Here is an 18512-nt window from a genome sequence, read left to right as displayed (position 1 = left end):
AAAGTTAAAGCAAAAAAAAGTTAACTAAACATAGTAATAGGAATTCCACAATGGTTGCTGTATTGCATGTGGATTAAAAAAAGATATGGTATTTTTACACAGTGGAGTATTATTCAGCTATAGAAAAGATTAATGGAGACTTTTGTAGACAAATGGATGCCACTAGAGACTATACTGGTAGGTCAAATAAGTCAGCTCTGTGTGTACGAACATGGTATTGTCTTGATAGTGTGAGACCTGAAAAAGTAATTCAAATATGAAAGGTACAATAGATACTATGAAAGAGAAAGACTTTGTTCAATAGGAAGGAAAAGCTGGGATGAGGAAAAGGACAAATGAAAAAGGGGAAAGGATGTATTTATGTATGTATCCCAGTCTTTTTAAAAGACCATCACCACACACATATAATCGTAATATTTCAATGACCTACTGGGATAAAACAAGAGGCTGCTCACAGTTAGAAGGTACTAGATGTCAGTCACTTCTAGTGTAGCTCAGACTCCCAGGGTGCTGAGGAACTCAGTGATTCAGTGTTTCTGCAGACTCGGTGCCTGGATGGAGCACACACGTAACTTCAGCACACCCCTGGAGAAGGAAACTCTAGACCGAGACACATGACCACACATTCTGAGATGTGGTGCACCATCCTGTATCCTTCCCTGCAATCCTCTCCAAAATACAATAGAAGTATTTGCTAGAGAAGATTCTTTGGACTCACTCTGTGGCCACAGCTGGCAGAAAAGCAGATGTGTCCAACACTGTTCACTCACACATGAGGTGACATGGCTGAGTAGGGTCTTGAAATTAGATCCAGCGAAGCTTCTGAAAGTCCTCATTTGATATTTATCACAGATAAAAGATTTCACCAAAGGAAAGAGATAAAATGTGATTCTTTTCTCTACTTTGGAAATTCAGAAAATAATTTCACAAAATGGTTACTGAATCATCAAAAAGTAATGGTTATAAATGACTGAGTTAACTGCTAGATGTAACCTCATCTCTCCTCATATACTTCTTATCATGTCTCCTCAGGATTACAGTCTCAGCATGATGGCTGACCTTTGCTGACCAAGATTCCTCAGGACCCTTCTTTTCTCCTTAGGAGAAACCTTCTAAGGTTTGAGCATCAACTGAGAAATTGCTTTCAGCATTGACACCAAAAGGAACTTCTAAAATAATGGACTTTTTTTCTGCAAATGGCACTCTGTCTCCCTCGGACTCTCTACGTCTCACTGTCGTTGGCGATTCCAGTCAACACCAGTACATAATGATTGCTGGGGCCAGGGACAAAATAAACTGAACCCTCTAGCCTACTAAATAAAAGATTATATTATATATGAGTAGGTCACACTCAGGTAATGTCTATATAATATTTAAGTTCTGGTTGGAAAACTAGAATCTTTCCTTAAATCTTATCTATGTTTCTAAATGCAAACCAAAAATTTCCATATTATTGTGACAGCATCAATCCAGTGCAAAAGAAGCAGTCAGGACTAACCAACAAAAATACTTGGTGCAGATGAATGAATCCTGAGCTGTGTGTACATTACTATGTTTATTGTCTATCATTGTGCATAAAGAGAACTCTTGACTTCGAGAATGTTCTGTCAGTGCCTTGCAAAAATGTAGTAGAAAAGCAAAGCCATTTTCCTGCTGCTTTCTCACACTTAGCAGTGGGAAGAGAAAGAGGCTCCCCACTGACGCAGACCTGGAACACATGGCAACCTTTGATGTTTGTGCAGAATGCACCTGTAATTCCCACATTCATGAACACTATTGTAGAACATCATTATTTTCATAAAATGTGTTAGCTCAATATGTGGAAAACAACAAATCAGTTGCTATCTAAGTGACTCATATTCACACCCAGCCTAATAGTGTGACATTTTAAAATTTTTATCTCAGCAAAATGACAATTTATTATATATCATGTAATCTGTGTTCAGTTGCAAAGAGTAAAAACTATGACAGTTAAAATTGCCATTAAAGAGAAGTTGCTGTAGTCAGAATATAAAAGAGATACAAAATTACTTTCCCTCCTACATTGAGGTTCTAGACTCTGAAACAGGAAGAGGAAAGCAAGAACTGCTGGTGTATACTACAGAAATTCTAGCCCTGGCTTCCTCATAATCCACATGTGGAGATCTGTGTTCCCGTGAAGTCAGTGTCAATTATGTCTAGAATAGGTTTAACTCATCCTAAAGGTGAAAACATCTGAAGAAGGGGATACAGTGCTGATTGATGGGGAATGATATGTACTAAGTATTTATATGCTCCCTTTATAGGCTAAAATCTAATTCCATGCATATGCAGGCATTGTCAGAGTCCTCAGGAATGTTATTTGTGCCCTTTTAAAACTCCTTATGACTACTTGTGTCCAAAAAACTTCTCACACCTTCCACTATCTGAGGATTCATTGCGAAGTTACCTTCTATGAATCCTTCCTAAACACTGACTCTATCAATACCTTCAGTTTGGACTTTTCAGCCTCCAGTACTGTAAACAATACATCTCTGTGTTTATGAGATAATCAGCATACAGTAATTTCTTGTAGTAGACAGGATAGACTAAGACAGGAAAACCCAAAAATAAAGGAATTGAGCTCCCTACCTTCAAAAAAGTATGTAAATTAAGAGCATATAAAACAAACAGAAAAGCAACCTTCCAGAAAGAGTATGAATGGAATTAGTAAGTAGGAGAAAATTTTCTTGTCAGGAGCATAACAGATCCTGATGCCAAAGGGAAAGTCATATAACTGGTTGGTGAGGCTTTCACTCTGCCGCTGAAAAGAGTAAGCTTTTGAACCTGGAAGTCAAACAGTAATGACAGGCAATATTAGGGAAGACAACACCTTATATCATCCTGAAGAGAAGGAAATGGAAATATATCTATAGAAATATATATCAAAAGATGTAAGATTTATAAAAGTGGCAATGAATAAGATTAAGCGAAAAGGAAACATGTTGGGGGATCCCAGATGGCACCATATCTAATCTTGGAGTAGACATGATGAGGTCAGACTTGAACTCAACCCATAATATAATACCTGCTGGCATCTGTGTGACCTTGGGCAAACTATTTAACTTATCTGAGCTTTACTTTCCTCATTTGTGATATGGGAACAAGAGTAGAACCAATCTCTATGTCTGCCATGAAAATATAGGAGAATACTTATGAACTGCTTAGCTCAATGCCTAGCATAGAGTAAATGCTCAGTTAATGTTATCTATATTTCATAAAAATAATTTCTTATCATTATAATAAATGAAGAAAATGTCAGGCAAATGGACCTAGCCATGAAGTACTCTATATTTCAAAAATTCAGGGAAGAGTTGGATGATCTCTTTGAGTGGCACCTATACTCTGTAGGCAGTGGATAAAGGTCTGCGATCCAGACATACCCAAGAGGATGAACAGTGCTGTCCAGGCAGTGAGTGACTGGGAGAGTTTAGGAGAATGTCTCAGAAAAGTGGTGGCTATAGGAGCTTGGGACTGCTAAACCTGTGACCTATAATTTTAACATACTATTAGCCAATATCAGAGAGGTCACCATTACTAACTTAAACTAGTTATGATGCATACAAAGGCTGGGACATGTAAGGTAAACCACTATTCTGAGAATAAGTAAAGAATAAATCAGGCTATCAAGGTGAGAACTCCGGCATGGAAAAGGAAGTTAGGGAGCCAATTAGGGGATCTGGAGAGCAAGCAGGTCACAGGGCACGGGGACCACACTGCATCCCGGTCTCAGCTTCATTTTAACCAGGTAGCCAATATTCACAACTCTCTGCTTTTTATATTCATTACTCACATTCAAGTGCAGAAAAAAGCTTCTGCAGACAATTTGTATCATCTACTAGGAGTTCTGAGAAATCCTAGAGACTTCAAGTTCTCCCAGAGATAGAGATAGATCAGTTAGTGTTTTGAGATTTTTAAAAATTGGGAATAAAATGATAGATTTCAGGGAGCACAGACTTAGAAGTTTAACACTGTTCTCTTGCAAAATTCTAAAGTATGTAATTAATCAGATGTCATGGAAGCCTTCAGAAACACGCACTGGCCATTAGGTGACTGCACTCTGAGTTGTTGCTTTTTCCTCCCACTGGGGAATGAACTCAGGACCTTGTGCTTGCCAGGCAAGTGCTTGTGCTTCTGAGCTATGTCACTAGCCCCAGCCATTAGATGATAAAAGAAACTCAGTAACTCATGGTTTGATGAATATGTTTAATATTAAAAGAGCAGCCTCTCCATCCACAAGAGTAGAAACAAAACAAAGGTCTCCATAGATAAATAGATCTAGAGCTCTTCTTCTTCCTCCCTCCCTTTCTTTTTCTCTTCCTTCTCCTTCTCTTTTACACACACACACACACACACACACACACACACAAAGGGCTAACAAGTACTTGACAAAACTTAAATCCTAATGATAATAAAAAGAAGTGTGGTAAAATAATAAAATGCTATTTTCACTTAGTGAATTAGAAAACATTCAATACATTATTTTTTATTTTTAAAATAATTTAAATTAATATAAGTTAAACATATCAAAATGTTTTAAAATAATTATGTTCAACAATGATACGGGGCAATGAGAGGCAATTGTGTGTATTTCTGGTAAGAGTATAAATTAAAAGCATTATTTCATTTTTCATAATAATATGATGACTAATCATGAGTGCTTGTCAAATACAACTTTCTACACAGATAGATCATTTTATTTATCATAACAATCCTATGAAAGAAGAATTGATGTCCTTGTTTAGGTTATGAAGAAATTAAGAGGTCCAATTATTTTAGAATTTCTGATTCTTGGCTGGCCAAATAGCTCAAAGGATTAAAGCACCTGAGAGCATGTGCAGGGGCTGAAGGCTCAATCCCCAGGCCTGCCATGCCTGCCCCACCCCCCGGGGGCAGGCTGAGCGATTGAAACTTGGTGTGATGACATGCTCCTGTAATCCCAGCATTTGGGAAGCTGTAAACAGGAGAATCACTACTAGTCTGATCTAGTAATAAGACCCTGAACACCTTGTAGACCCTTCCCTAAAATACTGAAGAAAAAAAAAGAAATTCTGATTCTTGCCTGTCACCACAGGGCAGGCAAATGGGGGTGGAAAAGGGGCAGGATGAGACAAAAGTGAGAAAGTCTCATAGGTGGTTCTGGTTTCTGCAAACCTATTTCCATTTAGAGTAACAGCACTGTACTGTATCATATATAATGATAGATGAAGTAATGTTAGCAATACATACAATCCCTAAAATGTTCTTTTTAGGACTTTGATTCTCTCCTAATATTCTTTTTTTTGTGGAACTGGGGATTGAACTCAGGCCCTTGCGCTTGCCAGGGAAGCACTTATTCTACTGAGCCATCTCCCCGGATCCTTGATATTCTAAAATTACAAAAATATGTGTGTGACAATTACAATCTTCTTTGTTATGGTAAACATTTCTCAGTTAGAAGCAACTTAAAATCTATCAGTAGGTAAAATGACTAAGAAAATAGTAATGGTAGAGATAAAATAATAGAATATTGTTATTTTATTTAGAAATAAAAATAATAATAGCTTTTATTGCTTGTTGATTATGTACCATAATCACAAACTTTCCTTTAATTGTTACATATATTCCTTGTCGATTCCTTAAAAGAGAATATATTTAATCCCATTTTCATGGAGGGGAATTGAGTCACTGAAAAGTTAAGCACCTTGTCTAAGATCATAAGCTAACTATCACAATATTAGAATTGGGTCCTAGCACAGTCTTCACCACTAACCACCAAAGTCTATCTATTTAGTTCATTTCCATGATAGAGCATTGTGGAGCCATTAGAGATAATATTTCCAAAGAGGTTTTGATAACATAAGAAATGTTTACATTATACACTTAGAAAACTGAACATATAGTACAATCTCTACATTGTGAATAATATACAAAGAAAATGCCTGGAAGGAAATATACCAATTAGCAGTAATTGTTTTTGAATGGTCTGGTTATGAATCATTTATTTTCTTCTTAATACTTTTCTGATTTTTTTTAATTTGCTAAAATAAGCATGCATCATTTTTTAAAAATTCAGGGTGGAAAAATGTAAGTCGTACTCATGCCAAATTACCCTTATTTCCATTTTGACAGTGTATTTTAAAGTTTGACAAAGTAACATATTTTAGTACCTAGAGAAATGGAAATAAGGGAGTGAGTTTAACAAAAAGAATACATCAAATTGTTTATTAATGGAACAATGCCTCTTGTGCGAAGCAAATAACAGAGGTGGAGATTCGGGCTGACGCATTCTTGAATTTCTATTTCCCTTACCTTAGCATTAGGAAACCCCGTGAGGTTGTTTTTAACTTTTGGCAAGTATTTGCAAAAGAGTAATCTAATCATGTTCATTTTTTAAATCAGTGATCAAACATGGAAGAAATGGTTAATAAGTTTGAACAATAGTACCACAGAAAATAGATTTAAGATTTGAAATTATCTAAGCCATATATAGAAGGAAATTTCAATATTCATTAATGTTCTCAAAGTATCAACTGTTTGTGTATCATGTCTTAAAATATTTTATATTAGATGAGTTGCTAATTATGATCCTAGAAACAACCTAGAGAAACTATTCTTGCCCCTCTGAAGGAGTTCCAGAAGTCCTCTTCTGAGTCTTTACTGCTGCTGAGTGTTATCCACCAGGAAGTCAGGTTCATAACAAAATTACAGAGTGTCTTTATCCACCTTATATACTAGAACTGTCACCATGTAACGTTTGGCTCTTCCTTAAAATCAAACTGACCACGAAAGGTGATTGTTTTGAATTGATTCAGGTCACTGAGGCAGCCATGACAGCACAACTAAAGACAATCATGACAAATCACTTCAAGAACTCCTTCAGAAAGTGGCAAGAATGATCAAATAAGTGTGTTCTAAATCATTGAAAGCACATTGAGAGGGATTAATGACAATATTTTTTTTTATTTTAACAATGTCTTAAATTTAAATACTCATACTCTCTTTTGATCGTATCTTGCATATCAAAATGTTATGGGTAAATGTTGTGGTTTGTGTCTGAATGTCCCCTATGGCTTCATGTAGTTACAGAAAGCAGGCTTTTCAGAGGCAGCTGACTAGAGTTTGTGATTGATTTATTGTCTAGTGCCGGGACTGGAAATAAATGTGAGTGCTACACCCACCCTAGGGCGGGTACCCTGCATACAATCCATAACCATGGGAAAGTGGCTTGCTCCTCCCATTTACCCCCTTTTCTGCTCTTTCTGCTTTTGCTGTTTTCTGCCAACCCACCCCCATTAAAATGTTGCTTCTTAGAAGTGCTACCCTGCCTGAAAGTTAGCTGACTTCTGACTGAAATCTCTACAAACTGTGAGCTAAATAAACCTTTCCTTTCTTAAATTTTGAGCATCAAGTATTTTGTCCCAGCAGTGAGAGAAAACTGATTGAGACAGTATCTTTGCACAGTGTAATTATGGGTCACTTAGTGTATTTGTATTTTTCATTATGCTCTGATGAATGTGAATTACTTTGAAAACCAAGTTTAAAAATATTCTGTATGAAACTGCAGAATGTGTTATAATATTGCAGTTGGTGTTGACTTCACAATTCACGTAATAAACCAACAAACAGGCTCTGAGGGTCTGATTGCCCCAGGCTCTATCTAACTAGCAAAGCAGCACAGCAGCTAAAAAGACGTTAATTCCAATCTTAACTTAAGCAACTAGAAGTGGAACCTCCAGAAAATAGGCAGCAATGTCTCCCTGGGCTCCACAAGGGGCAAAACATTGATAATAAAATTTTATATTGTATTTGGAAGAGAATTGACAAGCCAAAGAGTTCAGAGCACAGTAAGCAGGCAGCAGAGTCACGTGCCATGGCATGGTTTGCCCAGGAAAGGAGTCTTTCCTAGGAAGCATTACCTCTGCCCTCCTCTGCATCCTGGTGGCTATTTTCTTTTACATTACTCTATCTTTTTTTTTCTTTTCAAAGTTTTATTGATAAACAGATAGCAATGAGACAGTTTCAAATCAAATCGAAAGTACAGTTTCAACAAATAATACACTGCATATATTCTTCTTAGTGGTTAATTGCTGTACAAGATGCAGACTTGTGATCCTACTTACAAACACCATTAGAAAAAATCATTCTATTCATTAAGAGAATGCAACTATATATCTATCCCAACCACTTTGAATACACAGATACAAAATGGACATTCATAGTTATACCCCAATTTTTTTTTAAGTTCCGTTGTTGAATATTATAGGTGTGTAAACTCAGCAAAATATTCTAAAAGAGTACAGAAGCCCATAATAGCATTGGGTCTTCTGTTTAATTGGCAATGTCAGAAATTATTGACGTGAGTCCCCCACAGCTCAACATAACAACATGGCTTTACTTCCTATATTTCATCTTCATACTTTTCTACTGGATGGTTAAGACCAAGGTAAAGCAGAACCTATGCAACAAGAGTTGTAGCTTTTTGGTTTGAGAAGGTCAGTGAAATGCCCTCAGGATTTATCCTGAGATCCTGTACCTCAGATTGTAGAACCTTTGTCAGTGCAGCCATGTGGATGAGTGGGTTAAGGCACCTGCCTGACAAGTACATTACTCTTTCTAACTCTCTACCACTAGGAAATATCCTGGGATGATTCCCCAGAATAATGTAGTATGTTTGTGTGAAGAATAGAAAAGAGTCTTCCCTGAGGTTTAAGCCAAGAAGAAAGAGAAAGGTCATGAGAAGGGTAACAAACTTAGTTAAGTGGGAGAATGACAGGCACAAGAGAAGACAAGAGCTAAAACCCAAGTGTGGTATGCTGGACAAGAGGCTTGAAAGCCAGATCCTGGCACAAGATGGGTTGAGAGGTAGGAGATCACTAGGAACAGAAAGAGAAAGATGCCTTTGGCAGTAGTTTTCAATGTGTATCAGGTCAGGAGAAGATCAGTTTGTATTGTACTAGGTCACATAGTGGCTATCCTGAGTACTTGCTCCAGGCCTCCACTGTTAGCCAGCTGTTGTGCCTGGTTACACCAAACCAAGTGGGTTATACCAATCAAAGTGATGTGGCCCTCGTGGAGCTTAGAGTCCAAGTCAATAGAAAGAGAACAAGCTAATGAATTTGGGTGAAAAGTAAATGTCATATTACAAATTTGCATGCTCTCTTTTCAGAAAAATCATGTTCATCTTTTATGTATCATTACTTTGTATCATAAAATAGCCTTCTACATTTATGTCTGGGTGGTGTAATTTAGCTTGTGAGCCCACTGGGTAAATTTTATAATGTAGGCTGCCATCTATTGCTTTATTGTTACTCCAGAAGTATGGGGTGGTGATAGCACAGCTCATGAATCAATACCTGCTTGTATTTAGAGAGGTTGCCAGGATTTTAAAACCAAGAGACTTCTGAGGCATGTTTTGAGTATGTAGATCTTAGGAATTTTCAGTTCAGAAAGGATGTATTCAATGAAGCACTGAAATCTCAAACAAGAACAACTAGGGCAGTATTCTTTCTACAAATTGAGTCCATTAAAGAGTTACCTCAGAGCTATCACATGATAGGATCACCACAAGTTATTTCCCTACCTGAAAATAGGAAACCTTCCTAAATTTTCATGAAACTCAAAACAGAACCTTAATTGGAACACACAGGAGGTTTGCCAATAGTATGTGAAACTGAAAACATAGCAAAACAATTTATGTGATATAAAATTTCAAGGATGTACATGGTCATGTGGTTTATAAAGCTTGGTAAGCCTAAATTTATTTTAGCCTGCCACATACTAGTTATGTGACTGAGGCAAGCTAACACATTTTCCCCTCATTTTTCTCATCTGTTACAAAATTTAACGGACATGAAAGTTTTGCCTCATATGATTGCTAGAAGATTTTATGAGACATTTATTGTGACTGTCAAGCCCATATCCATGATGGCTTAAGCATGAGTTTACCTTCCCTCATTAGAATCAAATAACTGGAGGTAAGTATGAGTTTTGATTCTGCAGAACTGTATCATATGAGCCAGGCACTAGGGATACAACTACAAACGTAGATAAGATACCAAAAATGCCTTCCAGTATATGTAATGAAGTTTTAAAATGCATTTGTAAAATCATTTTTATCATTTGCATTGCATTCAATTCAGTTGGATGCCTGCACCACACATATTCATTCTCTACTTTTGCAGAACTTCAGAGATCTGTTGCATTTTGATATGAGGTCTCAGGTTGGTCTCCCATTTCAAGTCTCTCATTCTGACCTGGGGCAAGTTTACTTGACCATTATGCTCTACACTGGTACAAAGGAATTTTATTGGCTTCATGAATTAACAAAAATGCTTTTCATAGAGTAGGAAAGAAAAATATTATTCAATGACAGGAAGTGAGAGAGAGAGAGAAAGAGAGACAGGAAAGGAGGAGGAGGGAGGACTGAAAGACAAAGACAGAAAGAACAATTATCAGTCACATAAACAGACAAAGTTTATTCAGAATGATAGACAAGGAAATAGTCCAATTGAGGGACAGTTAAGCACAAAGAAATAGAGAGAAAGACACTGTTACTCACCTTCTTGTTATCTATCTTTTGGCCATGTTAAAGGAAACCATTAGGTTGCAAATATTAATGAATAGTGTGAATAACACATGTCAAATAAAATAGCTAAAGCACATTAACCTAAGTATACTTAATTTTTTTTAAAATTCATGATACATTCAGAGAATGGAATATTATGCAGCACTAAAAATAAATGAGCTTTCAAACCATGATAAGACATGGCAGAGGGCCACAGAGATAGTTCAGCAGTCTAAGTACCTGCCTGCATAAGCATAAGGACCCAGGTTTGATCAGCAGGACCATATGCCATGCTGGCCCCACCCCAGGCGTACTGAGCTAGCCACCAAGACTGGGGGCATGGTGGTGCACATCTGTAATCCCAGCACTGGGGAGGCTGAAACAGGAGTACCACTACAAGTTCAAGCTGCATAATGAGACCCTGTATCAGGATATATATATATATATATATATATATATATATATATATATATATATATCATGGCAGAAGCTTCAACATACAGTAATGAATGAAAGAAGCCACAGACTGAAAAGTCTACATACTGAATGACTCCCACTGTGTGACTTTCTAGGAAAGAGAAATCCATGAAGTCAGAAGATGATCAGGCATTGTCAGAGATTGAGAGTGAGCAGTAGGGGTGAACTGTAAGGAATTTTTAGAGCACTGAAACTACTTTTTATGATACTATTATGGCTCATGCATGTCATTGTAAGTATGACTAAGTCCATAGAATGTACAACATTAAAATGTGGACCCTAATGTAAATTGAAAACTTTTAGTGACAATGATGTATTCATGTAGGCACGTCAGCTGTAATAAGTGTATTTTTCTATTGTAGGATGTTGGTAGCAGGAAAGGCTGTGGGTGCTTGGGGCAGGATGTAGTTAGGAAATCTCTATGCTTCATGTTCAACTTTGCTATGAAATTCAAACTGCTCTTTAAAGGTCTATTTACAAAACAAAATAAAATAAATAGATTTCCATAATGTGCATACTAAAGCCAATCATCACCAATAAAATAAAATATATCTGAAGAAGAGATCAGATATATACTGAGGTTTTAAGTGGATCTGCTGGATTGTTAAAACTAATTGGCCCATGTCTTGCTGTGGCTTCCACCCATCAGCGGGATGTTGACAGCTACCAGTTTCAATCTGTCTCTTTGGCTGAGAACCATTTAGGATGGTTCTTCCAAGATGAGCCTCTTTGGCCTCCACTCCCTTGAAAGACTTCCATGCAATTTGAAGACACCATGCAGATATAGGCTCCAGTGTAGAATTCAAGTTTCAAGTTTACAGAGGGGACACTGTCAGTAAAGCCTGGAAGCTAGAGGACTGGGGCCAAATGGAATTTGGACAAGGTGATCGGTTGAAGGACAGTTAGGGGGCGAGTATTACTCTAAGTACTGGGACTGAGAAGATTTCAGTTAGCCAGGAAAAATATCTATATATTTTTAGTAACAAAACCTGAAGTCTGTCTCCCATCTCACTAAGTGCATTGGTCCCCCTTGTGACAACAACTTAACTGCTAACAGGGATCCCCTGTGACTTAGAAACAACACTTAACACATGCCAGAACCTTCAGTTCCATTCAGCCTCACCTCAGGCAAGCCCTGCCCAACTATGGATGAGCCAGACAGGGAAGTATATTTGCCCATGGCCCTCTTGCTGAAGTAAGAATTCAGGGACAGGCTCATTATACAAGATGTCATCTTTAATTCTAAAGTGACACTGCTGAAAAAATTCTTAGGGTAAACACTTTAAGTTGTTTTTCCCCTAGTAGGTGTGAGCTAATGATAATAACTTCTCCGGACATGTCTGAGCAAGGGCCTGCTTCCAGGCTGCTTGACCTAGACTGAGACCTGAGCTAGCATTGAGATAAGTTAGTCCTGCATTTGTTACAGGCTATAGGCAAATTGTTTCATGGCTCTGGGCCTAAGTTTTCACACTCATAGAAAAATGGATTAAAAATTGATTGTCAAGATCGATATCCACATGTTAGATTCTCTGTTAAACTGAGGATCCAAAATTGAACATCAATTTATTTGCTTAGTGCTCTAGCCAACAGAGAGCAGCAACAGCAGCCTGGGACCAGGAAGCTCTAGGCAGGAGGCAACTGAAACTTGACTGTACTTAAAGATGCCTTGGGTTATGATGTCAGCTGGGATTCCAGCTCAAAGAGCATATTTCCTCCTTCTCCTTTGTTCTAGGACATCTAGAACATTCTAGAGCAAAAGCTACTTATGCACAGTGGCCCCCACAAAGTGATAGCCTCAAAGACCAGCAGAATCAAAGGGTCCTGGATGAGCTGGATGTCCTTTAGTTAGTGACTCATAACAACAAATGTCTCTTGCACTCTGGCAACATCTCAGCCAACTATTACAATAATGGCCACACTCCAGGCAACAGAAAGAAAGAAAACCCAATATTATAGAGATCTAATCCAATCCCAGAAGCCTTAAACAATCCAAGAAAAACAAGTTGTGTTCATCATTGGCTCTTAGTATTAAATTTTTGTGACACTGAGTTTTATAATTTGATGATCTATGGGTAGGAGTTGGGTGGAAAAACAATCTATTTTTCCATATTGATATTCCATAAGCTAGATGAAATCTCTAAGGTCTATGCAGTCTTTTAGGCTTTTATCTCCAAAGCTCATCTAGAAGTTTCCTTCAGTGAGAATTTCTTTTATAGGTGTGATGTTCAACTTGGATATCAGGTTTTGGAAACAACCTCTTTCAGGTTGGTTTTTGTTCATTAGAAAAATCTGGCTTCCAGCAGTCAGTTACATGCATATGACAGAGAGAGATTTGCTTTGGTGCTAGGAAATTAAGGGATGAATGAAGGATGTAATAAATTTCAAAGAAAATCTATTGCCTCAGCAAAGGAAGAGGATGAGATCAAGGATTTGTGGAACAGCCTGTATCACTTTTCCTTTGTCATTAGTGAGCCCCTGAGGACCAGTTCTTGTTTGACTTGGAACATATAGTTTTAACAAAGTCCCTCAACATGACCCCTAAATTGATTTTAAATCCCTCTTCAAAAGAAACTGAAATGATAAAACACACATAACCCTTTAGAGATCATCCACCAGAAACCACCCAACAGATGCAGACTTGAAACTCTCTTAGCCTGCAGCCTTCCAGTTTTTATTTAAGCTTTAAGAGAACGGCGGGTGTTAAGTAGGCCCCCAGGATCAGAGGCCTCTTTAGGGCAAAGGTTTTAATGAGGCCTCCATGAAAATTACTAGACAATTGGATTAGACAGGCCTGCAAAGCTATAACCAGGCCCATTTCTTGGTTCACACAGAGGTCTCGAGACATGTAAAATCTCCCTCTGAGTCAAAAGTGCTCATGCCTTCTTTAATTGAAGCTCTCAGAGAATACTGATTGTCTGAACCACAGTATGCAAGATTTAGGCTTGTAACCCCAAATACCTAAAGATTGCAATTCTCCTTATTTCTATATAGCTTTCTACATGACCTTGGGACTAGCAGGTACCTCATAGGGTATATAGAATATCTCTTCCAATTCACTATAAACAGGGAGACCTAAGGTCCACAGAAGAAAAAATGTCTGCCCAGAACTTTGTGGATATCAGTGGAAGAATCAGGTCCCACCAACTTAAAGTCCTCTTCCTCATATCTTTACTACTTTGGGTCCAGAGTGATGGGAAAGACACCATGACAGAGGTCAGAACAAGATAGGCAAGTGCGCTAGTCCAGTGATCTACTTCTTTGACTAAATTAACCTAATATTTGAGACTTAAACAAAGGCAACATTTATTTTGCTCACAACGCTACAGAATGTCCAGAACTCATTTCTACAGCTCACCTCTGATCCATTAAGGTCAGAAGGGGCTCTCTAATCCAAGGGTTATAATCAATTGAAAGTTCATTCACACATAACTGTGGATTGATGCTGGGTTCAGGTGAAATAGCATCTGAGGTTGTGGCTAGAGGGCACCCAACCGTGGCATTTACATGTAGCTGTGGCTTTTTCACAGCATGGTAGTTGGGCTTCCAAAAGGAGTGCATGAAGACTAAACCAAATAGAAACAGTAGTGATAGTATTACCTTTTCCAAAGGAGCTTTAGTATCCATTCAATGCCATCTTTACTGAATTGTTAAGTCATTGTGAGTAAACCAAGAAAACCCACACTGAAGAAAAAGAGAAACAGACGCTACTTTCAGATGGAAGGAGTATCAAAGAACACACAGACTAGTTTTAATGTCATCACATATGGCAAAGATTTTTTTACTACCCAGGGTATAGAAGGAGTAGTAGTTTTCTATTGTTTTAAATAAACCCACAAGAATGCTTGGTTTGTGCTGTGTCTACTGTAAAACATGCATCATATTGAATGCATTATCTCATTTCCATTTAAATTCTAGCAATAATATCCATATACACAGTTTACCGGTGAGAACATAGACTCAACAGTTTTCTTAAGCTCACTCAACCAAGAAGTGATAGAGGTAGGCTATCTCCAAGGTCTAGATCTAAGATCCATTCTCTTCACAAGTTGTATTTCCCCAGTGGTAGGCAGGAACATCCCTGAAAATGCTGAACTCTAGTAAATTCTGATATGTTTGAACCCTCTACCACATGTAATAAAATTAGCAAAACCCACTCATCTCAGTTGTTTTAAAGGTCTACTTTATGTGCACATGAGACTTGGAACTGGTGGAGGAAAGGCCAAAGGATCAATTGTCATTGACAATGCTTTGTGAGTGATGGTACAAAAAGCTTTCTATTCACTTAAACTCTTACAATAAGACAACTACTTAGTCTCTCTCAGTTTTCTACCCAGGGATAGGACTCAATACAGCATTCTATTCCTGTGCCTTCTCCAGTATTTCTCTGTGTTATGCAATGTCATATGCTCAGGTAACTTAGAAAGGGGTTAGGAACAGGTCTGATATTCTCTTGTGTCTCTACAACTCTAGATCATTAGGTGATTTCAAAAGGAAAAGTTCCTGTAATTTTTCACAGTCACTAACTTTGATACACTTATCATACTTGTTATGATTTAGGTCTAGAATGTCCCCTAGAAATCTCATGTTCAGAAGTGGGCCCTGGAGGAAAAGCATAGATCACTGTAGGCATGACTTGGAATGGTACATTCTTATTCCTTGCTCCTTTTTCTCTGCTTCCCAGCCACCTGCTCTGAACAGCATTCCTCTACTGTGCCATTGTGGCATGTCATTTCTATCTTGAAACTAGATGGCCATTGACTAAACCCACAAAAACTGTAAGCCAAAATATACCTCTATTTCTTTAAAGTGCAGGTGTCCAGTAACATTTTATCCCAGCAAAAGAATAATGACTGCTACAGTATGTTAAGATTATTTTATGTTTTCTGTCAGGCATTGTGTCTGAAGCATATTACTATGGCTTCTACCTGGAAAGAAGTTAGAATCTTGCTCAACCTTATATTCATTATGCTTATTCAGAAACTTAATGGAATAATGTCTATGTAGATGCAATGATAAAAGAAACCACAGTATCTGAGGTGAGTCTCTTGTAGTCACATGTTTCTTTCAGATCTTCAAAATCTGAAGGTGTCATAGGACACCAAGCCCAGACCTCTTCTCAAAGCATTGTCAATGACAGTTGATCTTTTGAACTTTCCTGCACCACTTACCCATGCTGTGGGAAGGGTTAACACTATTTCATGAGTTTCTAGTTCTGGAAATAGCCTCCTTTCTGAGATCTTCAACTTCACCTCTCTGAAAATGCCCTTTGGGAAACTGGAAGAGATATTATCCATTTATTCCCCTCTAATCAGGGCTTTCACAAGAATATGCTCCAACTGGTCTGAAATGTTCAAAACTTTACTTTATAAACAAATGTTTTTAAGAAAGATAAGTTCAAAAACTCTAACCACACAGGGAACATAAAGAATCAGCAACAGGGATCTCATCTTATTTGCACAGCAAGAGAAACCAACAACAGATGAAGAGACACCTACTGTGTGGGAAAAGTTTGCCCAGCTGTTCTTCAAAGCCCTGATATCTAGACTATTGATATAAAGAACTTAAAAAACCCAGAACCCCCACCCAATTTAAAGATCCATTCCAAAAATGGGCATCTGAAATGATTAGACACTTTGCAGATGAAGGAGTAGAAATGGCAAATAATTATGAAAAAAATGTTCAGTATCACTGGTGATTAAAGAGATGCAAATTAAAACAATAATGAGATTCTACTTCACCTAAGAAAAAGTAGCTAATACCACAAAATCAATCAATCACAAATGCTGGTGGGGATGAGGGGAGAAAAATAATCCTTTTCCATTATTGGTGGGAGTGTAGACTGGTGCAACCACTGTGGAAATCAGCATGGAGTTTCCTCATAAAACCACAATTAGATGTTACATTTGATCTAGCTATTCCTCTTTTTGGTATCTTCCTGAAAGAACTAAAAGCATTGTACAACAGTGATATGTGCATACCTATGTTTATAGCAGCAGTTTGTAATAGGTAAATCTTGGAAACAGACAAAATGTACATTAAGCAATGAATATATAAAGAAGATGAGGAGGGCCAGTGAGAGCTCAGCAGATTAAGGACCTGCTTAGGCAAGCACAGGGATCGGAGTTTGATCCCGTTACCACATGCCATGCCTTTCCTGCCCCACATTGTGCTGAGCCAGAGACTGAGTCCAGGCATGGTGGTGCATGTTTGTAATCCTAGTGCTGGGGAGGCTGAAAACATGGTGATCATTATGAGTCTGAGGTGCATAGTGAGACCCTGTACCAAATACTCTAAAGATAAAAAAGCAATAAAGGATTTTTATATAATGGAGTACTGCTCTGCCATAATAAAAATAAGCTTGAGATAACCCTAGGTATAAATGGATCTCAAGACCATAATCTTAACTGAAATAAACTGGACACACATGTTTAAGTACAACATTGTTTCTCTGGTATGAGAAACTGAAAGTTTAAATAAAGACCAAAAATAAGAGAAGACATTGTGAAACAGGAAGAATATGTTCAAATAAGAAGGCAGACTAGGGAGTGGACATGGAGAAAGGAAGCAAGGGCAAAAGAAAAAAAGAGAATAGAAGGGAAAAAATGGAAATAAAGCTACTATAAACAATGCAGGGGAGTGTGTGGGAGAGCTTCCAGCTACCCTGCACCGGTGGAACCTACTTGTCCCAGCCCAGGTGCAGCATAGGTGAGACCCTCTTCCACCCCCTTGGGACGACCCCCCACCACAGCGCAGCACCTTTCCCACCCCGCCCACCAAGTAGGAATTTCTGCCGTGTTCCGGGAACCCCAAGACGCAGTCCTAGCCCAGGCCCAATGAGTGTGTGGGAGAGCTGCCTCTCCCCCCTACTCCACCTTCTCCCCTCCAGGCTCAGCTCAGGCCTGGCATACAGGCCTGTGGTGAAACTCTGTAGCTGCAATCCCTTCGGAGAGTGTAGGTGACAGAACTATCCAGCTAGTCCAGGAACGGAACACCCTGCCAGAGGGGCACAATAGGTTCACCACCAAGGGCAGCAGCAGGAAGGATCTGAGCACACATCCAGACCCAAGCCAGGCACAGCTGAATAAATCCAAACTTTGTAGATCTGCACCTGAACTTCAGTAGGTGCTAAGGTTATAACTGCAACAAAGATCTACAACAAAGCTCAGAAGACAGTGCTACACAAAATGATGAGAAGGAACAAAATGCAATCTCAGAACCCAAGCACACCTGTTAATAAGTGCAGAGGACAATAACACAGAACAAATTGGGATTCACACAGCTGAAAGCAATGAATCAACAGCTTCTGAAATAAAGAAACAGCTGCAGAAAGGTATAGAGGAACTCAGATTGGAAATAAAAAAAGAAATCTCTGAATTAATAACATCTGCAGTAAGAATCAAATGCAGAAACATATGGAGGAGGGGCTGGAGAGATGGCTCAGTGGTCTAAAGCACCTACTTAGAACAAGCTT

General features: G+C 38.3%; 1 protein-coding gene across 1 annotated transcript in view; it reads right to left on the bottom strand.

Moving 5' to 3' along the window:
• Alk (ALK receptor tyrosine kinase) overlaps nt 1–18512 on the bottom strand; it is an 854626-nt gene that overhangs the window by 594948 nt on the left and 241166 nt on the right. The gene's annotated exons all lie outside the window — the stretch shown is intronic.

Source organism: Octodon degus, unplaced genomic scaffold, assembly GCF_000260255.1.
Source record: "Octodon degus isolate 3935 unplaced genomic scaffold, OctDeg1.0 scaffold00019, whole genome shotgun sequence".
In the NCBI taxonomy this organism is placed as follows: Eukaryota; Metazoa; Chordata; class Mammalia; order Rodentia; family Octodontidae; genus Octodon; species Octodon degus.
Note: the sequence above shows the minus strand (reverse complement) of the source record. Positions and strands in the feature narration are given on the sequence as shown.